At 43.4% G+C, this 25,335-nt stretch overlaps 1 pseudogene; it reads right to left on the reverse strand.

The window, feature by feature from the left end:
• Positions 1-3,753: 3,753 nt before the first annotated feature.
• Positions 3,754-7,411, reverse strand: LOC103632240 (uncharacterized; annotated as a pseudogene).
• Between the last annotated feature and the right edge of the window lie 17,924 nt (positions 7,412-25,335).

Below are 25,335 nucleotides of genomic sequence, written 5' to 3' on the forward strand. Positions count from 1 at the left end.
GTGTTGAGAAGAAGATTTCTTCTCCTTCCCTTTGTTGGAGGAGCTCTTCTTCTTCTCCTTCCTCTTGGTGCGGGACTCTTCCGATGAAGTGCTCCCGTGGCTTGTAGTGGGCTTTTCGCCGGTCTCCATCTCCTTCTTGGCGTGATCTCCCGACATCACTTCGAGCGGTTAGGCTCTAATGAAGCACCGGGCTCTGATACCAATTGAAAGTCGCCTAGAGGGGGGGTGAATAGGGCGAAACTGAAATTCTCAAAAATAATCACAACTACAAGCCGGGTTAGCGTTAGAAATATAATAGAGTCCGCGAGAGAGGGTGCAAAAACAAATCGCAAGCAAATGAAGAATGTGACACATGGATTTGTTTTACCGAGGTTCGGTTCTCGCAAACCTACTCCCCGTTGAGGAGGCCACAAAGGCCGGGTCTCTTTCAACCCTTCCCTCTCTCAAACGGTCCCTCGGACCGAGTGAGCTTTCTCTTCTCAATCACTTGGAACACAAAGTTCCCACAAGGACCACCACAAGTTTGGTGTCTCTTGTCTCAATTACAAGTGAGTTTGATCGCAATGAAAGAATCAAGAAAGAAGAAGGCAATCCAAGCGCAAGAGCTCGAAAGAACACAAGCAAATCTCTCTCTCTAGTCACTAGAGCGTTGTGTGGAATTTGGAGAGGATTTGATCTCTTTGGTGTGTCTAGAATTGAATGCTGGAGCTCTTGTAAGTAGTTGGAAAGTGGAAAACTTGGATACCATGAATGGTGGGGTGGTTGGGGTATTTATAGCCCCAACCACCAAACTTGACCGTTTGTGGAGCTGTCTGTCGTATGGTGCACCGGACAGTCCGGTGCACACCGGACATGTCCGGTGCGACAGCCACGTCACCAAATAGCCGTTGGGTCGACCGTTGGAGTTCTGACTTCTGGGCCCGCCTTGATGTCCGGTGGCGCACCGGACATGTACTGTAGAGTGTCCGGTGCGCCAGCATGGGCGTGCCTGACCTCTGCGCGCGCTGGCACGCAATAATTGCGCTGCAGGTAGCCGTTGGCGCCTGAAGTAGCCGTTGCTCCGCAGATGCACCGGACAGTCCGGTGCACACCAGACAGTCCGGTGAATTATAGAGGAGCGGCTGAAGTGAAAACCCGAGGCTGGCGAGTTCCTGAGGCCGCCCTTCCTTGGAGCACCGGACATGTCCGGTGCACACCGGACAGTCCGGTGAATTATAGTGGAGTGGCCCCTGGAAATTCCCGAAGGTGAGCAGTTCGGAGTTGGAGTCCCCTGGTGCACCGGACATGTCCGGTGGCACACCGGACAGTCCGGTGCGCCAGACCAGAGGTGCCTTCGGTTAACCCTTGCTCCTTTATTTGAACCCAAAACTTGGTCTTTTTATTGGCTAAGTGTGAACCTTTTGCACCTGTATAACTTATACACTAGAGCAAACTAGTTAGTCCAATATTTGCGTTGGGCAATTCAACCACCAAAATTATTTAGGAACTAGGTGTAAGCCTAATTCCCTTTCACATTTAAAACAAACTTTATCATCCTTGTTAATAATCAAGTCATTTTTAATATAGTGACATGACCTAATTGAGTGCCCCTTTCCAAAGCATTCACTACACTTCTTACTTCTCTTAGTGTGAAGTGTGACTTGATTATTACCTTGGATGTTACCTTTTATGGAGGCATGGCTGAGGCTTTTGGAAGAGATATTGATTTTCTTCTTTTGTTCCTTCCTCTTGGCAATCCTCAAGTCCTTGACGTTTTCTTCAAGAGATTTAGTGCATGCTACGGTTGTGCCCGTCTCAAGCTTCTTCACCATGTGATCACAATTATCTTGAGAAGGTTGAGCAATGCACCTCCCTTTTAGTTGTGTCAAACTCATTTTTAGCCTCTCAATTTCTTCTTTGAGCTTTTGATATGTATCATCAATTGTTCCTGCAAATTCTAGCTCAAAGGAAGATTTGCTTGTCAACGCACAACAAGCATTAGCACATGATAATGTAGTTTCAATTTGAATACATGTGCATGAGTGAGGTTGTTGGGATTTTAAGTTTTCTATCGCAACCTCATGAGTCGAATTTAATATGATATGATCATCCATAAGATTTTTATGAGAACATAGAAGCATATCATATTTATCTTGAAAAGCTAGATTTTCATCTTTTAGCTTTTCTACTTGGTCCTTAAGCAAGGCATTCCTATTTACTAATTGAGCGATACAATGTAAAGCGTTATCTTGCTCAATTGAAATAGTTTCATACCTTTGGACCAAATCAACATGAGAGCACTTTAGCTCCTCATGCTCTTTAGTCAACTCGTCAAAGCATTGCATTTTCATGGAGAGAATACTATCTAGCCTTTGACGAGCTTCGCTTTGCTCTCTCGCTCTTTCTAGAAGTTTGAGCATGACCGCCTTATCTTCTTGGCTTAGGCGAGCGTAGAGTTGCATGAAGCTTCTTTCTTCCTCCTCATCCTCATTTGTGCTTCCTCTATCATTTTAATTAGCCACACAACATATGTGGGAATCGAAATGGGAAGACAAACCTTTTGGAGAGGTGGATTCATCGTTTGGTCTCCATCGTTCATTTTCTTCTTCTTCCTTCAAAGGGTTAGTTTCACAAATACCAAAGGAAGTAGAGGCACAAAATGAACTATCATGTTTGGATTCATCAAATTTGCTTTTAATTCTAGTCCAAATATCATGCACATCACAAATAGGTTTATCATATTTTATTATGAAGGCATGATAATCTTCTTTGCTAAGGGATTTACTTAAGATGTCATAAGCTAGATAGTTTAAGCGTATACATCTTAGATCTTCCTCGGAAGCATTTTCCCTAGTATAACTAGGAGGAATAATACTCTTGTCTAAAATTTGTTCTAATTGAGGATCTATGGTTCTAAAAGCATTTATCACTCTAGTAGACCATGAATCATAATTAGAACAATCGGAAAGTAATATCTCAAGAGTTACCTCCTTGTTCTTCAGGGTCTTCTTGTTCTTTTGGGATCTTCTACGAGCCATCACTTCGAGTTGTTAGACTCAAGATGAAGTGCCTAGCTCTAATACCAATTGAAAGTCGCCTAGAGGGGGGTGGATAGGCGAAACCTGAAAATTGAAACTTTATCCCCCAACTAGATCCCTTGATTAGTGGTTAGAACAAGATATACAATTATCAGAGTATAAAAACTAAGTCCTTGCTTGTAAAGAGTATTGCTTTCAAATAATGCGGAATTGATAAAACAATACAACTAATAGGTCTATGAGAATAAAGCAAAGAGGCTTAGACAAGAAGAGCAATGACACAAGTTCTTTCTTGCAATGTGTTGCTTCACTAAATGAGAATTTAACCAAAAGCAACACTAAATAATATAGGTACGTGCCCGTGCGTTGCTACGGTTTTCATTTATTATATAGGTAGACCTTGTGAAATAAATTTTAGAGAAGTCAATTCAACTTTAGTTCAACATCTTGATCTTTTCAATGATCCAAAGCTGAACACTCATAGAGTACACAACATTTATAGCTTTACATGTTGCCTTTCTATCTAAAACCATCACCACATGATGTTGAATTGATGATGCGCCTCACAACGATGGCTAATGCGTTGAAGAATTCTCATATTTGTTGCTATAGCATTTTTTCTCTGACGAGGAAATCAACATGTCATCAATTCTTAGCCTTCCTACCCCTCTTAGCAAGTTGGGCTTTCATCGTGCCCTTTTTAGGGCCCTTTTCTACAACCTTCACCTTTTTCGGTGCTTTCCCCTACATGTCACGTGAAACATGTTGGATTCCCCATCAGGTGCACTATGATGTTGCAACAAGCATTGATCTGAGCAAAGAAAAAAAATTCGATCAAAAAATAAATTGTTCTAAATACTAAGGAAAATGCTCCAAGCAAAGAGAAATGTTCTAAGAAAGGAAAAAGTTCTAACCAAAAAAACTAAAATTGTTCTAATCATCAGAACTGATCAAGGAATTTTTTTGATGAAGCAAAGAATATTTGAGCACCAATAGTAAATTTACAGGCAATAAAAGATTTTATGAGAAAGACAGAAGTGTCCGGATGAAAATAAAATGTTCCATGGCATCAAAGTTAAATTATTGGAGCCAACTCACATATGTAGTGATTATATGTGCCAAAAGATAATTATAAACTGGTGGAAAATATATAGTAGGATGGAACAAATCAAAACGGACCAGAGAACTCGCTTGCACATTTGCACCTAAGTATTGCTTGCACAACCACCATAGCCCTAGCTAAAAGCAATCTTTTATATTGAAATACGCTGGACATTGAGGCCTCGACGCTTCAGGCGTACGGTGGAGCCTTGGCGTCAGGCAATTTTCAAAAGGAGAAAAAACACACGAGCCAAGGAAAATAATTTTTTGGAGATGATTGCCATGAAATAAAGCGACTACGCCCTTGCACCACTCCACGGCCACAGGTCTGGTGGCTGGTCCACATGAAGCTAGGGGGGCTTATTAACAAACGGGTTTCTGTCAGTGGTGTTATGTGCAGTTCTGCAGTAACAAGTTGCAAAATGGGGGGAAAGTATTTCATATTTTCATAGCATGCACCAACTCTTCTGTGAAATCGATTATAGTTTATCGCAGACAAGAATTAGTGACATATATATCAGCCGTCTGATTGCTTGTGTATCGAGAAATAGCACACTAAAACTGTGCCAAAGCCCTTCTGTATCCAAGACGGTCCAGGTCATTCCCTCATGAAGATTGACAACCCCAGACAAACCTAGCCTACCATAAAGCATCCAGGACTTTCTGCATCTGGACATAAAATTAGCGAACAGGTGAAGAGAAGAAAATAACCAGTGAATACACAAGAAATCCAGCGAGAAGGATCCCTCCATAGACAAAAGCCTGGGATGACTGCTTTGGATGACTATATTCAATGCTACAACATTTCATCTTGTCTCTCTCGTTAGCTAGAACACGTTCCACATACCTATCAAGAGAAGGGGGGAAAGGGTAAAAATGTTTCGAATGAAACAGAATGAAAATAATGAGTTTCAAAAAAATAGCACAAGAGTAGCCAGGTGCAAATATAGCATCTCTGTATAAACATACTGTTGCGTAAAAATAGTGCTTTGCAGGATGTCAGTACTGTTTTGATATGCATCGACCAGCCGGTGGTCATACAATAAGGAAGACAAGTCCACGAGTTGCCCTTCAAGTTTCTACAAGGGGCACCATAGATGAAGGAAAATCAGAACATATATATGCATTATTTCATCATGAAAGTACACTTATGCAATGTATGGTATATAATACTTACATCCAGGTATTCTTCTAACTTCTCAACAAGATCATGGGGAAAAGGCTCCGGTAGATTGGTTACCTTCTTATAGAATTTCTCTACCCATAACTCAATGGTGGACTTGTTTTTATTACCTTTCACAAGTTCTCCTAATGGCGTCTTAAGATGCTATGATGCAAAAGATTGGACAAACTGCACCAGACCAGAGATAGTAGTTATACTTTCGGTGCATCTGAGGAAATAAGTGAATAAAAGTAGGCTGAATTGCATGTAGGACCCCTGATGTGTCTCTTATTTTGCGAAGAGCAGCATCGACTTGAGCATAAATTGTAGTTCTCTACACACAATAAAACATGGGTTACATAGCGGATATGAAAGCACAGAAGAAACAATTTATGCTAGTGAAATATCAACAGACTAAAAAATAATGCGACCATGATTATACAGTAAGCATAATACCAAGATTTGTTGGATTTAGATAATTGGATGCATCAAATATCCTGATTCCTGACAGGTCGAAAGCCTCCAAAAGGTCACAGGAACACAGTACAAGTGTTTTTGGTGGCTAGAATGGCTTGCCTTTTCTGTTTTCTCTTCTACTACTACTATTATAACCAATGTGAGCTACAAATAAAGCTGTGATAGCCCCTAATAAATGCAGGATATTACTCAACTAATCAGCATATTACTTCCTATTATTCTATGCTGAAATTTAGCTAAAGTAAATGCTATGAACCTAGACACGGGATTATTTCCAACATACCCAAGTTATGTTGATCCAAAAAATTGAAACTGGCAAACTCAGACAGAAACAATTGGGGCATAGTTTGACAACGTTTTTCTTTATTGGTTTGCATACCTATGCACTGTGCAAACCATTGGAAGCATGAACAGATTTTCTACTTTAAGCTGCACTTCGACATAGGAGCATTGACCTCCCTCTCTCCCTGCCTACTCATTGTACATATCATAGAAATAAAAAAATGTTGTTGATAACATTACTAGTGCTACATCCTGAAGAATTTGACTGATCTGGGAGGAGTTCAAGAATGTTCCAAACGGATGACAGCCTGCAGCCCACAGCCATTTCACTACATGTCTTTCATGAATACGTGATGCTCTTTCATATGGTGCACTCAGACCGCCAACTGCTGATGCCAGACCAGCCAAGATGTGGCGCTGTGCGATAGATGGAAGAGCAAACTGCCTAGTCATATAGAAACCAAGCACCCAGTACACAGTCGAAATTCCACGGCACCGATCAGCCAAAAATATCTAGCGATTTTCTACAAGCAAGCTATCAATACAAGATTGATGGCAACCCCATAGCGCTAACAAGTAACAACCTAATAGCAAAAAAAATTATATGTTAGCCACTGGTTCCACAGTTCTAACCAACATAAAACTGTCATCATGGGATCCAATCTCTCACCAAATTGGAACAGCTACAATCAAGCACAAGCAGAGCATTAACGAAAGCTGCAAGGCCACCAATAATCGAATCCGAAGCATGTCGAGTGAGGGTAGAGGAGACAGAGAAAAGGGAAATTTCTACAAATTTAGCTTCCAATGATCCAATCCACCACTAAAGCAACGAAACCCAAGCAGAAAAACCACGGAAGCCTCCTCGGCTATCACTCCACATCCTGGAACCAAAGAGATCGAGCGCACTCACCGGGGTCATAGAGTTTGAAGAACCTCTCCACATCCGCCCCGGATGGAAAATATATCCCTTGCCCTAGCCCCCGTTCGCCTCACCGTGATGCGCGTCCGCCAGACTCCCCACCGCCTCGCCCGTGTTGCCATGACGCGCGCGGTTCGCGGGGGGAGGACATGGCTATCGGAGACGCGCCTTCCATGGAGAGAGCGGGGGTGGGGTACCTAATCCACGTGAGCATCGCGGACTCACCTTCCATAGAGAGTGGGCTGTCACGGGCGTGGAGAGAGATGGGGCGACGATCCGGGGAGGAGGACGCGCCTTCCACGGAGATCGGGCTGTCGCGGACGTGCCTTCCATGGAGAGAGCCGGGGCGGCGATCCGGGCGGAGGACGCTGGAAATAGGGCTGTCGCGGACGCGGAGAGAGTCGGGGTGAGGTTTAGGGACGACGCGAGCATCGCGGACTTGACTTCCATGGAGAGCGTTGATGGCGGGGAGCAGAGGGGAGGAGGGTGGGGATCCGTGACGCGACAACCTTCCTTGACGGACGCGTCCGCGTTGATGGCGGATCGACAGAACCGTGCACAAAAGATTGTGGACGCCTACAGTAACATCTTAAGTAGTAGTAGAGATTAGCAATGAATAGAGCAAGAAAAACTTGGAAAAGGAAAGAACAAATAAATCACAAGCAAGAAGCACACGAGACACGGGTGATTTGTTTTACCGAGGTTCGGCCCTCGAAGGCCTAGTCCCCATTGAGGAGTCCACTAAGGACGGGTCTCTTTCAACCCTTTCCCTCTCTCTACCGATCACGCAAGACCGGCGAGCTCTTCTTCTTCTCAAGGATCACTTAAGACCCCGCAAGGACCACCACACACTTTGGTGTCTCTTGCTAGCTTTACAAGCCTCCAAAACTTTGGAGGAAGTTCAATGGGAGACAAATCTCCACGCGCAAATGAACACAAAGAAGTAGCACACACTATCTCTCAATGAATCTCACAAGGCACTAGTGCTAAACTCAAATGAGTAGCTCTCTCTTGCTTGCTCTATCTTTTGTGACACTTGTGTTGGTGTAGTGGTCTAAATCTTGTGTATAGGATTGATCAATGAATATATGTGGTTGGGAGGGATTGAGTATGTCAACTAGATGACTTGGAATGTTGCTTGGGCTCCCACACATTGAAGTGCCCGGTTGGGGTGGTATTTATAGCCACCAACAAAATTGTAGCCGTTGGAGAAGTCTGCTGGCGATGGCGCCACCGGACAGTGTCCGGTGTGCCGCCACGTCATCCTTCCGTTAGGGTTTGGAGCTGGTCGACCATTGGAGGCTTTGTCCTCATGTGGCACCGGACAGCCCGGTGCGACACTGGACAGTCCGATGCCCCTCTAACCAACTGCTCTGACTTCTGCCGCGTGTACTGTTCTGCACTATTCACTGTTAGAGTCGACCGTTGCGCGCAGATAACCGTTGCTCCGCTGGTGCACCGGACAGTCCGGTGGCACACCGGACAGTCCGATAAATTATAGCAGAGGTGCGCCTGTGAAACCCAAAGGTGAAGAGTCTGAAGTCGATCTTCCCTGGTGCACCGGACACTGTCCGGTGGCACACCGGACAGTCCAGTGCGCCAGACCAGGGAGCACTTCGGTTTCCTTTGCTCCTTTCTTTTTAGCCATTTCTTTTGACTTTGTATTGGTTTGATGTGAACCTTTGGTACCTGTAGAACATTTATTCTAGAGCTAACTAGTTAGTCCAATTATTTGTGTTGGGCAATTCAACCCCCAAAATCAATTAGGAAAAGGTGTGTAGGAAACGGGTGACGCCTAAGAGGGGGGGATTAGGACTTCTAAAACTTTTACTAAACTAGGCCACAATTAAATCCCTAGAGCAAAACCTATGCAAATAATCAAAACTAGAATGTGCAAACTCAGTTTTGTCTAAGTGTTGCTGTCTCTACCGCAAAGGCTAAGTTTCAATCTACACTAAATAAGTATGACAATAAGATTGAAACTTAAATGCTTAATATAAATGCGGAATGTAAAGAGCTAAGTAGAGAAGCAAACTCTCGTGGAAGACGCCGGTATTTTTACCGAGGTATCCGGAACCACGCAAGGTCCCGACTAATCCTCGTTGGTGCCCCTACGCAAAGGGAAGCCCACGCGAGGGCCAAGCACCACGGTCGAGTAACTCCGTAGAGAGCCGCGGGCCTTCTCCACGCGCCAGTGGTGCTCCGCTTCCGGCTCCTCTCGGACGCTCCCCGCCGTCTCCACTATCGAGCTTCCGGCCGAAACGCCGCGGGCCTCGTTCCCTCCGGTACACGGTGGCGGCCGTGACACAAACGCGGTTGTCACGGTCTCGCAAGACTCTCGCCCCACTCGGTACAATTACAATGGCCCACGCAAGAGCCGAGGGGTTGTGTGGTTTGTCTAAACTCACTCAACAAACTAGGATTCACCTAGAACAAGCGCTAATGCGGTCTAACTAACCTAAGCACTTCGCAAAGCACCTACGCTAATCACCGAGTGATTCTATTAAGCACTTGGGTGTTTGAGCACTTGGAAATATCTACAATATGCCTTGGTATGTTGCTTGGGCTCCCACACCTTCAAATGGCTGATTGGGTGAAGTATATATAGGCCCCAACTCAACTAGCCGTTGGAAAGCAGACTGTTGTAAGGGTGGCACACCGGACAGTCCTGTCAGCCAACGGTGCGCCAACTGTGTGCCAACGGTGCGCCAACGGTGAGCCAACGGTGCGCCAACAGTGCGCCAACGCTGTGCAGCCAACGGCTAGTTCTGACACACCGGACAGTCCTGTCAACCAACGGTGCGCCAACTGTGTGCCAACAGTGCGCCAACAATGAGCCAACGGTGCGCCAACAGTGTGCCAATGCTGTGCAGCCAACGACTAGTTTTGACACACCGGACAGTCCGGTGCACCAACAGTGTGCCAACGGTGAGCCAACTGTGTGCCACCGGTGAGCCAACTGTGTGCCAACGGTGTGCAGCCAACGGCTAGTTCTCACAGCTAGCCGTTACGTGCACCGGACAGTGAACAATGCATGTCCGGTGCACACCGGACAGTCCGGTGCCTCCTCTCAGAAAACTCTGTTGGCTGTCCTGTGCGCCAACTGTGTGCCACCGGTGAGCCAACTGTGTGCCACCGGTGTGCCAACTGTGCGCCACCGGTGAGCCAACTGTGTGCCACCGGTGCGCCAACTGTGTGCCACCGGTGAGCCAACTGTGTGCCACCGGTGCGCCAGCTGACAGCCCATCTTCTAGGTCTTCGCTGATTTCTTCGGGCTTCTTTTGTTCTTGAGTATTGGACTCCTATGCATCTTTTTATGTCTTCTTTTGAGGTGTTGCATCCTCATTGCCTTGGTCCAATTCTCTTCGCATCCTGTGAACTATAATTATAAACACTAGCAAACATATTAGTCCACAAGTTGTGTTAATCATCAAACACCAAAACTCAATTAGCCAAATGGCCCGGGGTCCATTTTCCTTACAATCTCCCCCTTTTTGGTGATTGATGACAACACAACCAAAGCAAGCAAATAATACAAGTATTTGAATTAAAATGTGCAATCTACTTGCTAAGATGCATGATTGTCCCCACAATGTGATATTATGGACTTAAGCCTCCCCCTAACTCCATAATTCACTTACTTCCTATTTTTGGACCAAATAACCAAAACCACTTGAAAAGCCATTTGTAGATATAAAATTTTAAATTGGTGGTGTTTGGTGTTTGATAAAGTTTTCATTGCTTTGGTCCCTAAACTTCTCCCCCTTTGGCATCAACCACCGAAAAGGAAGACATTAAAAGCATGTAGGAAGTAAATAAAAGCTTGCCCTCAACAAGAATTGTATCAAATGATATCACTAGAAGGATATTAAAATAAACCATATGAATGATACCAGTTGAAAGGAACTCCCCCTAAATGAGTGTTCTCTTTAGAAAGAAGTTTCTCCCCCTTTTTTAGAGATGAAGAAATACTCCCCCTGACAGAGATCCTCTACTTAGGAAAAAGCATGAAAAAAATTAGAGGTGCAAGACATGGTTTGAAAAGACTAACTTCCCTTATGCATAGGTAACAGAATATGAGTTAACTACTTATGCATTTTTAGCAACATGGAAGCATATGATATGAAATATAGTCTAATCAAATATTGGAGAAGACATGTAAATGATACTGAATGTAGTCTCAAAAGATACCAATTGAAGATCAATGGCGAGCTTGAGAGACATGAGAGTTCTTGGAGATTTCGCAGTGGAAGATTGTTGTCTTTCTCCGGGGACTTCATTTTCCTTACAATGAGACTATCACATGAAATAGACTTGAAAAGGTGTTAGTCTCAAAGTGTTAGATTATAGAGTAACCTCCCCCTAAAGGTGTGCATATAAGTTTTGAATACTTGTAGGAGACATGCACTTTGATTTGATATCAAGAGGGGCAAATTATCCATAATCCAAACTTTGGCACATATAAGTTAAATGATACACTTTGTAGAAATCAAAACTTTCAATTGATGCATCATTTACTATGGAGTGATATAAAAGCTATGTGCCGTGCTTTAACTAAACATTTTAAGCCATGTAGGTTTGCTTAAGTATATGAATTTAAAAACTAGAAATCCTACCATATGATTTACCTAGTATGCATGATTTTGAACAAAAGTACATAACAAATGTAATACTAGGCAAGAAAGGTAAACTAGATAAAAGATAAATAGATACGCATATCTAAAAACGAGAAATACAATAAAACTAGTTACCTTAGTCATGGGTGGGAAATTTGGGTCCAAAATTTTCACTAACCCACTTGGCAATAAACTTGATCCAATATGATGTATCCCATGATATACATCCCAATTTAGCCAAGTCTCCAAATTTCCCGAGGACCTTCGGTCCACTCACTTCCCTTTCGGGATCCAAACCTTCTTGATGCTTTTCATGGTTGAAATTATCTCCTTTGGCACCCAGATGCGTTTGGCCCCCTTTCCTTTGTTGGCTTGCTTGTTCGCCTTGATTGCTATCACCTTTTCGTTATTTTTCTTCTTGATCAAATATGGTGTAGCGTCCTTTTTGTTCACCTTTTTGATGTAGGTGTTTGAGATTTTGCTTGATGGCTTTTGCTTGAGCTTTTGTCTTTGTTTATCCCCGGTCATCGCCTTGCATTGGAAAGACTTGTGGCCTTCCTTGTGGCATAGCCTACAAATCACAGTTTCTCCCTCCATAGGCTTGTTCACTCCCGCAGTGGTGTTATCCTGTGGAGGTTGGATTTGTTTGGCTTTGCCTTTCTTGTCATACAAAGCCTTGCCAAGGCGAGCCACTTCTTGCTTTAATTGTTCATTTTCCTTTGCAACCTCATCCGTACATGTCTCTACAACAATATTCTCAACAACGACTTGGTTGCAGGGGTTAGAATCATCAATTAAATCAAAGCAGGAAGTAGAAGCATCTTTCTTAATTATTTCAGGTATTTCAACTAAAGATGCTGCTGGGGTGCTACCAATGTTTTCTAGCTTAGTAGTTAGCTCATTGTTGTGTATGCTAAGAATTTCCATTTTCTCTAGCAAATTTTCAATAGCTTCTTGGGAGCTAGCTAACTTAGCCTTAAGTTTTTCATTCTTTTTAATAAGGCTATCATCGGTAGCAGTGGGTGGAGCACTAGATTCTAATAGCTCAATTTTAGTTGATAGCTCACTATTTAAGTTTGCAAAAGTTTCAAATTTTTCTAGCAAACCTTTGTAATCATTTTGAGAGCTAACCAACTTATTTTTCAAAGTTTTAAGTTGAGCTTTTTGCTTAGTGCAAACATCCTGGAAAAATTCTACGGCTTCCGCAAGCTCATCTAGAGAGGGCTTTCCCTCACCTTCATCATCACTACTACTTTCATCACTAGAGGATGGAATGCTTTTGTTACCTCTTGCCATAAGGCATTTGTGTGATGACCGTGATGATCGTGACGAGGACCGGTGGCTGCGCGTCCTTGGAGGTTCATCTTCACTTGAAGAATCATCCCAAGTTCTAACACTTGTTAGCGCCTTGCCTTTGCTCCTCTCCTTTTTGGGCTTGGCCATATTTGGACATTTGTCCCTGAAGTGGCCCTTCTCCCCACATGCGAAGCATCCTCTCTTCCTTTGCTTTTTCCTGTCAATGTTAAAGAGAAGATCCTCGACCTGCAGGGGCACACCCATTTGATTAATCTTGCGGATCATCCTCATTACCTTTCTGACGCGTCGGATTGTTTCTTCGTCCTCGGAGGATGATGTGCATGGTTGATTATCTTCATCATCATCACTTTCTTCTTCTTCCTCTTCTTCACTTGAGGAACTTGGAGTGGGAGCCTTCTTTTTGCCCTTCCTTTCATCACATGCAAAAGCATATGACCTTGAGGAAGTTGGCTCCTCTCCCTGACTCATTTTTCGCGACATCTCAAAGGCTGCAATTTTCCCAATCACAATGGTCGGGGTCATGTTGCTCAAATCCTCCATGTTGTGAAGGATGGTGATGATGCTCCCATATCTTTGTTGTGGTAGCAGGGAGATAATCTTCCTCACAATGTCCGCATCACCTAGCTTATTAATGCCAATAGAATTGAGCTCATTGATAATTAGATTCAAACGAGAATACATGTCTCTAACAAGCTCATCATCTTTCATAGCAAAAGAATTATACTCATTCAAGACTAGGCAATGTTTTTGCTCACGGACATTGGATGTGCCATCATGGAGCTCATGCAATTTTAGCCAAATCTCATTAGCAGTTCTCAAGGTAAATACTTGATTAAAAATATCCATGCTAAGAGATTCATACAAGCAATTTTTGGCTCTAGCATTTAAATGAATTTCTTTTTCCTCACTTGTGGTGGGTTTCTCGGGATTCTTGAGAGGTTTCATCCCGTCACGAGTGACTCTCCAAACACCTAGATCAACAGCCTCTAGGTAACAAGCCATTCTAGCACTATAATATGGGAAGTTAGTGCCGTCGAAGTGTGGTGGCCTATGGGTATCCATCCCTTCCTCTAAAAAGCGTCGGCTCTTTTTAGCGGTGAAGCTAAAGCGTTTCAAATGAGCCAAACCGGCCTTTGATACCACTTGTAGGAAACGGGTGACGCCTAAGAGGGGGGGGGGGGGGAATTAGGACTTCTAAAACTTTTACTAAACTAGGCCACAATTAAATCCCTAGAGCAAAACCTATGCAAATAATCAAAACTAGAATGTGCAAACTCGGTTTTGTCTAAGTGTTGCTGTCTCTACCACAAAGGCTAAGTTTCAATCTACACTAAATAAGTATGACAATAAGATTGAAACTTAAATGCTTAATATAAATGTGGAATGTAAAGAGCTAAGTAGAGAAGCAAACTCTCGTGGAAGACGCCGGTATTTTTACCGAGGTATCCGGAACCACGCAAGGTCCCGACTAATCCTCGTTGGTGCCCCTACGCAAAGGGAAGCCCACGCGAGGGCCAAGCACCACGGTCGAGTAACTCCGTAGAGAGCCGCGGGCCTTCTCCACGCGCCAGTGGTGCTCCGCTTCCGGCTCCTCTCGGACGCTCCCCGCCGTCTCCACTATCGAGCTTCCGGCCGAAACGCCGCGGGCCTCGTTCCCTCCGGTACACGGTGGCGGCCGTGACACAAACGCGGTTGTCACGGTCTCGCAAGACTCTCGCCCCACTCGGTACAATTACAATGGCCCACGCAAGAGCCGAGGGGTTGTGTGGTTTGTCTAAACTCACTCAACAAACTAGGATTCACCTAGAGCAAGCGCTAATGCGGTCTAACTAACCTAAGCACTTCGCAAAGCACCTACGCTAATCACCGAGTGATTCTATTAAGCACTTGGGTGTTTGAGCACTTGGAAATGTCTACAATATGCCTTGGTATGTTGCTTGGGCTCCCACACCTTCAAATGGCTGATTGGGTGAAGTATATATAGGCCCCAACTCAACTAGCCGTTGGAAAGCAGACTGTTGTAAGGGTGGCACACCGGACAGTCCTGTCAGCCAACGGTGCGCCAACTGTGTGCCAACGGTGCGCCAACGGTGAGCCAACGGTGCGCCAACAGTGCGCCAACGCTGTGCAGCCAACGGCTAGTTCTGACACACCGGACAGTCCTGTCAGCCAACGGTGCGCCAACTGTGTGCCAACAGTGCGCCAACAGTGAGCCAACGGTGCGCCAACAGTGTGCCAATGCTGTGCAGCCAACGACTAGTTTTGACACACCGGACAGTCCGGTGCACCAACAGTGTGCCAACGGTGAGCCAACTGTGTGCCACCGGTGAGCCAACTGTGTGCCAACGGTGTGCAGCCAACGGCTAGTTCTGACAGCTAGTCGTTACGTGCACCGGACAGTGAACAATGCATGTCCGGTGCACACCGGACAGTCCGGTGCCTCCTCTCAGAAAACTCTGTTGGCTGTCCTGTGCGCCAACTGTGTGCCACCGGTGAGCCAACTGTGTGCCACCGGTGCGCCAACTGTGCGCCACCGGTGAGCCAACTGTGTGCCACCGGTGCGCCAACTGTGTGCCACCGGTGAGCCAACTGTGTGCCACCGGTGCGCCAGCTGACAGCCCATCTTCTAGGTCTTCGCTGATTTCTTCGGGCTTCTTTTGTTCTTGAGTATTGGACTCCTATGCATCTTTTTATGTCTTCTTTTGAGGTGTTGCATCCTCATTGCCTTGGTCCAATTCTCTTCGCATCATGTGAACTATAATTATAAACACTAGCAAACATATTAGTCCACAAGTTGTGTTAATCATCAAACACCAAAACTCAATTAGCCAAATGGCCCGGGGTCCATTTTCCTTACAAGGTGTAAGCCTATTTCCCTTTCAGTTTTCAATTTCACATTTCTGCGTTTTAGCTTGGGCTTTGGAAATAGCCTCGTCTTCTTTTATTTTGTTCAACAATGAGTTTAATATTTTGTCTTTTTCAAGACCTTCGTTCCTTAGTTCAATTACTTCGGAACGAAGGTTGTTCAAAGCTATGGTGCATCCTTCATCTTCAGCACTTTTTTGCGCCCTGAGGGCGTTGCTAAGAATTAGGCCCTGCAAAAAGAGTGCGATATTAAGTATAAGCAAATAAAAAGTTTTGTTTTCAAGTACAAAATCTCATCCTCTCACCTTTAAACTATTGTATGCTAAGCTGTCGGCCAATTCATCTTTTGACAGCACCGAAAGCCCCTCTTCTAGTGTCGGGAATCCGAAGCTCCTGCTCATCTCCCGGTAGACAGAAATCTCTTTGTTGTCCGGGAGACAATACAAGAAGTCTTCTTCTCCGCTGCCGTTGAATATTAACGCCCCTTTCGGATATTTCAGTCTCTGGGCATAACATTGGGCTTCTCGCTTCTCTTCTGCAGGTAACCTCTTTCCCGAAGCATGTCGTACAATATAATCGAGAGCTTCGGAAGATGCTTCGGGAATAGGAATGGCAATTTTTTCAGACATAATTTCTTCTGCAGCCTCTTTTTCCATTTCTTCTTCTCTAAATTCCAATGATTTCTCCTTGGCGGGCTCTGAGGGCCCAGCTTCGGTCTCGGCTTGGCTCTTGGCAGCTTCGGCTTCGGATAGTTTTGCCTCAATTTGTGTTTTCGAAGCTTCGACAGTCTTCTTTGGAGTAGAGCTTGAAGTTTTTATTGTTTCCAACACATCTAGTACGTTCACCATCCTCTTCCTCTTGGGAGTCGTTGTAAGATCCTTTTGTGCCTTCGGCATTGTCACCTCTGCCGAAGGGCTTATAACTTCTAATGTCTTTGTTTTCTCGACCTCTATCTCTCCAATATTAGTGGCCTTTGGCTCATCTGATTTGGCTGATGACGCCTTCGGCATTACAGCCGGCTCTTCAGTTTTCTGTGTAATCGCAGGTTCTTCGGCTTCAGTAGCCGAAGAGGTCTCACCGCCAAATTCGGGCACTATGGCCGGTTCTATGAAGTGCGGTCGGTGAGTAACGACCTTCACCTTTTTTCCCTTCGGCGCAGGCTCGCTTGGAGCAGCTGAAGCATCATCTTTCTCGGAAGTTGCACTCTTTCTTTTTTGCCCCCGTGACGGGTAGCAGTAGTCAGGATACATGAATCAGGTGGCATCAAAAACTCTATTTAATCTCTTCTTTTTCTAGCCTCCGAAGGCCGTAGATAGCACATTGTCTTCCGCTTTGGAATACAGCCCAAGCAGCTCATCACTTGTAGCTTCGACGCTTTTCAGCCAGTCGTCGTCTGGCTCGATAAACCGGTCCCTAAACCTGAAGGTATATTTTAGTCGAACCAAACCACCTTCGTGGGGATTGCTGATGGTTTCTTTTGGCATCTCCCAGTTGGCTACCAATGGCCATATCTTGTAGGCCACGTGCTCTTGAACTAAGTCTCTTGTCCCGATAAAAGAGCAGACTAAGCCGAAGGCCTTGCGACATTCTTCGGCCGCCTCGTCAATTTCTACCTTTGGTTTCCGGAGGCCGAAGCGTTGCCAGATAGGGCGCATGATGATCCCTTTAATATCCTCTCGTGCCTTTAAATCATTTTTCACATAGAGCCATTCTTTCATCCAGTCTCCGGGCCATCTTTTCCGAAAGGTTGGCACAGGGCAGCTTGACCCAGAGCGAGCAACGAAGCTATAACATCCAAAATTGTTATGATACTGCTCTTTACCCTAGGGTTTTGTCTCATATAATAGTTCGTGCATACTGCAGAAACTTTTTGCATTTGGCTCCAAGCCCTGACTCCTCACAGCCCATACGAAGATCCCTATTCTTATGATTGCTTTGGGCGTAATTTGATGAAGGTAAACCTGGTATATCTTCAGAACTTCTACCACAAAACTGCTCAGGGGGAACCAAAGCCCAGCCTTGAAGAAGCTTCGGAAGATCACGACTTCGTTCTCTTCAGGAGCAGGAGAAGTCTTGTCTCCATTGTCAGCCCTCACGATAGACACATCTCGAAAGTATCTTCCCCTCATATTGTCGAGATGACTCTATTTAATAGTTGATTTTCCGAAAACTGTATGGCTTGGTCGCCAGGGTTGATCTTCGGAGTCTTCCCCGCCACTTTCCACATCATAACTGTCACTATCGCCAGTGTCTTCAGATAAACCCTCTAAAATCTCCCTTGTAATCTTCTCTGTATTTGTCTTTGCTATTGATTCAAGAAAGCCAATATTCTTCTCCTCAGAAAGGCTCAGCTTCGTTTCAGCAACAACCTTTTTGTCTTGAGACATCTTCGGAAATGCTGAAAAAAGTGCTCTCAAAGCCGAAGCTTAAAAAATTTAAAAAGCCAAGCAAATGTTGGTGCACAAGAGCTAAAAATTGAGTAAGAAAGAGCAGATGGCAAGAAAGCGTGCCAAATGAGCTCGTGGTGCGCTCTTATTTATACGCCTAATGCGTTGAAAACTGGAAGGGCCCGCTTGTCAATGACTGTTGCTATTCTAGCAAAGGGAAGGTGTTTTTTCGGACCTTCGGCTTAGGGCCTTCGTCCATATCGCAATCTGAATTTATCATTCTAACAAATTAATATTGCGAGGGGCTACTGTTGGGGGCCTTCGGCTTCCGAAGGTCCTCAAAAACATGATTTAATAAAGTTTCTGGAGTATGATGCATGAATAGGTATCTTCGGACTTGAGTTAAAACCACAGTGTGAAGAAGCACAAAAGGAATACGAAGGATGACGCGGAGCCGAAGTTGTGCGCAGAAGAGCTTCAGTATAATAGCAGAAAAGGAAACCGACTTAAAGATGAAAAGGATATTTAGACCTCGACGGATTACTATAGAGTTATTAGCAAATGTAAAGGGCATGGGTGTAATTTTACATGGGCTGCGTCCCGTGCCTATAAATAGATGAACAGTGCTCCCGTACTGTTCACGCTGACTTGGCATTTGCTTTTGCGTCACGCCTGTATCTTTACCTTCATTCAAGCCGAAGGTACATTTGTAACTTAATATCATTTCTATTTTGCCATAGTAATAAAATAGAAATGATTTAATAATAAGATATGACTGTTCATATTATCTTTTGTTTTTTATGTGATTCTTTCTTCAGTATTATATATTGTGACTTACGAAGGTATGTCCTTCATAACCTTCGTCCGAGAATCATTATATCCCCAGGGAAATAATATTTCGAAGGACGAAAGACTTTAATATTTAACGTTCTTTGTGTTGCCTTGTTCTTAATTCATAGCATTTGAGAGTAAGTTCCCAACAGAGAATATTGTTTTAACACATGAGCAGGATGGTTTCTACTCGAAGTTAACCTCAAATAACCTTTTTAGTAAAATCCCTTTATGCTGCTCTAATATCCAGAGACACCCTAAATCTAAATAAGAACTTGTGGAAATTAAAAGCTTTGCTGAAAATAAAGAGTTTCCTCTGATACATGTGACATGGGGTGGTGCTCACAAAGGATAATTTAGCAAAGCTCAACTGGAACGGTGACTTATCATGTTGTTTCTGCCATAAAAATGAGGCAAATAATCACTTGGTTTTTTGAGTGTGGCATGGCTCACTTTGTACTGACTATTTTTTATTTAGCTCCAGGAAAACAAAAATCAGATAGCGTGTGGAACATATGTTTGGGGATTGACTACATTGTTTTGGCATTAATTTGAAAGATATTTTTTTTGCTAGGGGTGACCTTATACTGATCATTTTGGCTATGTAGAAATGGCTTGATCTTTTAAAAAAAGAATGCATTTTCATCTATGTAGGTTATCCATTCTATGACACACTATTTCTAGAATTAGGCTATCCTCTGGCGAGCAGACTTATAGAAATAGGTCGTAGAGGAATCGCAACTTTTAGTACAAGTGGCCAAGAAGTTTTTTTCCAGGCATATAAGTGGCGATCTAGTCTTTTGAAGATCATTAGAGTGTATTTGTTCTCCCTTTTGTATTTGTTTAATAGAGATCGGAAATCGAACCTAGACTTAGTATCACCCTGATGCATTGCCCTTGGTTATTAATAAAAATGCTTCTATCATATAAAAACATGTGGCGTCATCAGTAGCCTAGGCCACTGCAGTGGGAAGGCTCAGGCGCAGAAGCCCTCATGACGCCAATGAGGCGTCATGTCGTGGCGGGTACATACGCGCAGTTGGCCAACGGGTGCAAATTTTTTTGCCCACCCGCTTATGCACGCGCAAGTGATAGTTGGCGTTGGATCGTGTCAATTTAGCATTTATTATCTAGTTAGCTGCTACAGAGGAGGTTCCAGATTACACAACTATAAAACTGGATGGACACACACTCAATATTGACCTAACCTATGTACACCTAGCTATTATATGCCTCCACCGCTAACCAAAAAATTAAATATAATTAGTTATTATTATACAGATAACACAAGTCCTACCTAAAAGAACGTAAGTCTCACAATTAAAGTGCACGGAAATTAATCAAATATTAATAATGATTTAACTAATAAATATATTATAAAATATATTTTAGAATAATTTGATAACTGAAAGCTCTCTTGTGGGTTTTGGTGTTTATATGACAACCCAATTAAAAGGACTAACAAGTATGCTAAGTGTTGAATAGGTGCTTAATGCAAAGCTAGCAAAGTTCAACACAAGTGAACAAGTATGGTGGTCCAAAGACTAGATTATCTATAGATAATGGACATCACAAGCAAGATGGACATTGCTTAAGTGAGACTCGATGTGCGTAACTCAGAGACAACCGGTCAAACCAAGGATGGAGGCAAGAAGAGCTTCGAGGTACCGAGTACACGGGAGAAGGTCAAGGAGACCAGGAACCCAAAGCCAGGGGTGAAGAAGAAGACTTGCAAAGTCAAGGTTGATCGAGTTAAGAGTTATGGTGCATCAAGGATCACTACATAAGGACATGGCTTACAACCAATGAGGAAACATCTACAATTGTGTGGTGTAAGTCATAAGGCTCAAGATCAAGCTCAAAGAAGTGAACAAGGTCACTAAAGGAACAGTGCTGTTGGAACTCAGATATGTCAATCTAGATCAAGTCATGTTGACTTAATGGTTTATGAGTCCAACATCAATCTCAATCATGCCAAATGCTAAAGAAGTGCAAAACAAGAACAAGGTGTGTTTCTAGACTTAGTGAATTGTACTAACATGTTTTATCTAAGTGCTAGAAACAGAGCCAAGCAGAGAAGATTTGAATTGAAGAAGAGTTGGTTGTGTACAACCAACATTAGCTCTGGCCTAGCGCACCGGACTGTCCGGTGGCACACCGGACAGTGTCCGGTGCCCCAGGCTGGCTCGGTGTCAACTAGGCGCTCTCGGGAAAAGAGATGGGCGACGTGGCTATAAATCACCGGACTGCCCGGTGGTGCACCGGACTGTCCGGTGAGCCAACGGCGCCCGCGCCAACGGTCGACAGCGCAATCAGCAGGCGACGCGTGGCCTGAGCCAACGATTAGTTGGCGCACCGGACTGTCCGGTGTGCACCGGACAGTGTCCGGTGAGCCAAGAGGACCGTTGCTCCAACGGTCAGCTGAGCCCGATATGGAAGGAGATCGCGCACCGGACAAGCTACAGGACCTGTCCGGTGGTGCACCGGACTGCGGTGCGCCACCCGACAAAAATCAAGTATTGCCTTCCAAAAGGAATTCCAACGGCTCCTAGGCCCCTTGGGTCTATAAAAGGAACCCCTAGGCGCCTCCAACATGGACACAAGTGCAGCCAACATTTGTATACATCATTTGGATCAATTCTCTCTCTCCCTCTCGTGTATATCTCTCTAGTTTGTGTGGAGGCAAAGCTATAAGCATTTAGAGAGTGGAGAAGTGCTGCTGAGAGCTAGAGCAAAGTCTTGAGCACATTGTTACTCTGTCAGAGTGCTGTCAAAAAGACTATAAGCAGCCACGGCGTAGTTGTAACCAATATCAACATAGTGGAAGGCTCTATCTGTCATACTGACATATCTGAGCAAACTGAGGAAGGAGTTGAAATAGACTCCAAGCCCAGGTGTGGCTAACTCCAACGAGGACTAGGCAAGCATTTCAGGCTTGACCGAACCTCGGGATAAATCCCTGCGTCTGTGTGCTCTGATCTGTGCTGTGTGCTGATTCTCTGTCTTACCTACTCTTTATATCTGCACTTCAATACTTATTTGTGGTACAAGTTATATTTGAAGTGCAGGGCATTTTAAGACAGGATCTTCTATTCCGCTGCAACCTACTCGAAGGGTCTTTCATTCCACTGCGATCTAGCCTTCGAGTAGAGTAAGAATTTAAGTTTTAAAGTGATAATTATTATTCGCCTATTCACCTCCCTCTAGGCGACATCCAGATCCTGTTCCCGGGCATAGGGAACTTTCAATAACATCTATTTAGTATGACCAATATTAGTAACTATTTACTTAAATTAAGTTAGACTTAACCTAATTTAACATAGTACTACATTATAGAATTATATCCAAGAGACTAGATAGATTGTTTTGTAAAGGTAAAATTTGGCTATTATTAGAAGAAAAACGTATCCAATAGACTATATAAATGGCTATTCAAATTTATTAGCTCTCCATCTCTATACCTTTGCTCCCTATTTTTAGATAGCCTGCTTCACTCACCATATAGAGTTCTAAATTTACAAAGTCTGTTGGGCTACTCAACTCCTTTTTAGTGAAATCTATTTTGGAGAGTAGTTAAACTAGTAAATTTGGATATTTTTTGGCTAATCTCCTGGAGTTGCTCTAAGGTTGCTAGTTTTGTATAGAAAAGTACCTGATTCTTTTGATAAGTTTCTTGGTAGCTACCTAGTAGTGTTAGAATTATTTAGGTCTAGTCCATAATTTTAGATAATTCTTAGAAAACCTCAAAGGCTCATTCATGCAAAAGAGGTGTGACAACATTTAGTCTCATCTTGCTAGTTGAGGTGCAGGAAACATAATTTAAATAGTTAGATATTTTGTAAGGTCTTGCATGTGTGGATTAAGAGGTAGAAAGAAGAACCCCATGCGCTCACGGGATGGGGTGGGATGAAGGGTTCAAGACTTGCATGACTGCAATTTCTTTTTGCAATTTTGTTTTACCACTTAATCTAGCATCCTTATCCTTTGCAGATTATCAACATTCGTATCTATTGTGGATTTTCTGGATCTACAAAACCGACTCGGTTTTGGTACGCCAACCCTAACGCGGTTTCCTCCTATAAATACATCCTTCAAGCAGTGGCGGGCCCAGGATTTAGAGTGTGGGTATTCGAAAATTTTTTAGGATGATGATTTTTAAAGACTAAAGTTTTTCTACTGCCATACATAGGTAATTATTTGTATATATAACATATAATTAAGCATAAACAATATAGGCATAACTATTTCAAAACTGAAGTCTGAAGTCTGTGATATTGTGCGGCTGTCGGGCTGTGGCCCTGGGGAGTGGGGACTGCCGCCTGCCGGACTGGCCGTGGCCGACTGGGGCCTGGGCGCTGAGCCGCCGATGGCCGACAGGCGAGGACTGCCGTCGTCGCTGTGTACCTGACTGTCTGTGTCGCACCATCGACCGTCGCGGCGTCACGCTGTAGCCTGCAGGACTAGCAGCAGTCACCAATGGCTGCCGTAGTGGTAGGTAGGCGGCGGCGGCTGGTGCTGCCTGCTATCAGCAGTAGGGGCTATCAGCGTGGTATTTTCAGCCTAATTGAGAATGGGCCACACCATGACGCCAAACCTATTGGGCTGGCTTGGGTGGAGGCTGGAAAAGCAACGTTTTCAGCCCAAATGAGCATAACTCCTGATTCTTTTTCTATTTCCTGTGTACACATACCATATACATGTATATTAGTATCTATTGATTTTTTTTTGCCAAAAACAATGGGTATTCAGATGAATACCATTGAATCTAGTGGGGCCCGCCCCTGCCTTCAAGATGAAATTTAAACAAGAAATTACCACCTTAAAGAATCTCTAAAGGAATGATAGAAGTTATCCTAAAAATAAGTGTAAAACGACAACCCTAAGTACATAATGCTCCACAAGACTTACCCATTGGGGTTTCTAAAACCTGACTCATTTGGTGGATGCAAGATATTTGGTGAATTGGTGGATCCTTATTTGCTAGTTCTAGCTATGTTGTATCTCATTTTTTAGCACTATAGGCCTAACCATTCTAGGTTTTCATGTATCAACTCTTTTAAGCATTATACAAGTGAAAGCATTTAGCCCCTCTATAGTTTTGATGATTAATGACAACATAATATTATTGTAACTAACATGTGATTTGCATAGATAAATTAAAGTTAGGTGACAATGATAAAGATTATTTTGGGAAATTTATGATTTTCAAAGCATGGAAGGCCAAATTAAGGATTGGCTACTTATAAGTGTTGTTTGGAGCTGAGAGACACTTAGAAGAGTTTAGGACTTTGTTTTTCTTTAAATAATACTATAAAGGGGGTATGAACCAATAGCTTGGCCAAGATTAGTCTAATGAGTTTAGTGTGGTGTACACTAGTTGTCCTTAGCTCTAGGTAGCTTAGGATAGGCCCAAAAGAAGTTTTGATCAAAAAACATTTACAAAGTTTTCGAAGTTGGACATGTTAAATGGGGTTTTAAGGCCTAGGACCCTAATTTTTAGGGTCACCAAACCATTGGTGATAATCCAATGCTGCCATGTATGCAACTCGAGAGAGCTTGATCGTCAACCCCTATGAATAGTAGTGTGTTAGATTAATGAGTTGAGTCTGTCAATTTATGAAAATAGACTAGAGGGTTCCATGGTGTGTCTAAAAGGGAAATAAGCCTTAAAGCTATTTCTATATTAGTTTCGGTGTTTGATTACTATCACAACCTTTTGAACTAACGAGTTTGATAAGTGCTTGATCATCAGACAAAAAAAGATTATAAAAAATCAAATGCAGAGAATCGACTAAAACTCCAAAAAGGGCATAATGAGTGAGAAATGGACATGGGGTCATTTTAGTATGTGGATAAGTTCTAAAAGGTCCTAGCAAAAATTTTAGAAACCACTGGAACATCTGAAGAGATCAGATTTGGAATATAGTGTCCTAGAGGTCAAATAGAGCACAATCCAAGTAGATATAAACAAGAGGATAAAGACCTATGACTTATAATAGTTGAAAAGACTTAAAATACATTAGTCTAAGTCATAGAAGTGCCCAAAACACTAATCACGTTTGTCCTAACACTTATTTTGGATCAAGTGTTATTTAAGTTTAAATTTCAGGTTTCGTCTATCCATCCCCTCTAGATGAAGGAAAGACAACCTTACATCACAACCACGAAGAAAAGAACCCAGGTTGCGTTTGTCTAGGCGTATTCTCCATACAATGAACAATTGCTAACTAAAATCCAATTTCAGCTCTCAATTCCTTAGACATCCAAAATTTAGGAGACCAGATTCTTATTCTCAATTCCAAGCTTCAATATCTTACATCTGCAAGAGTGCCTTGGCTTAAAAAACATACAAATGAAC

Source organism: Zea mays, chromosome 7 (genome assembly GCF_902167145.1).
Source record: "Zea mays cultivar B73 chromosome 7, Zm-B73-REFERENCE-NAM-5.0, whole genome shotgun sequence".
Taxonomy (NCBI): Eukaryota; Viridiplantae; Streptophyta; class Magnoliopsida; order Poales; family Poaceae; genus Zea; species Zea mays.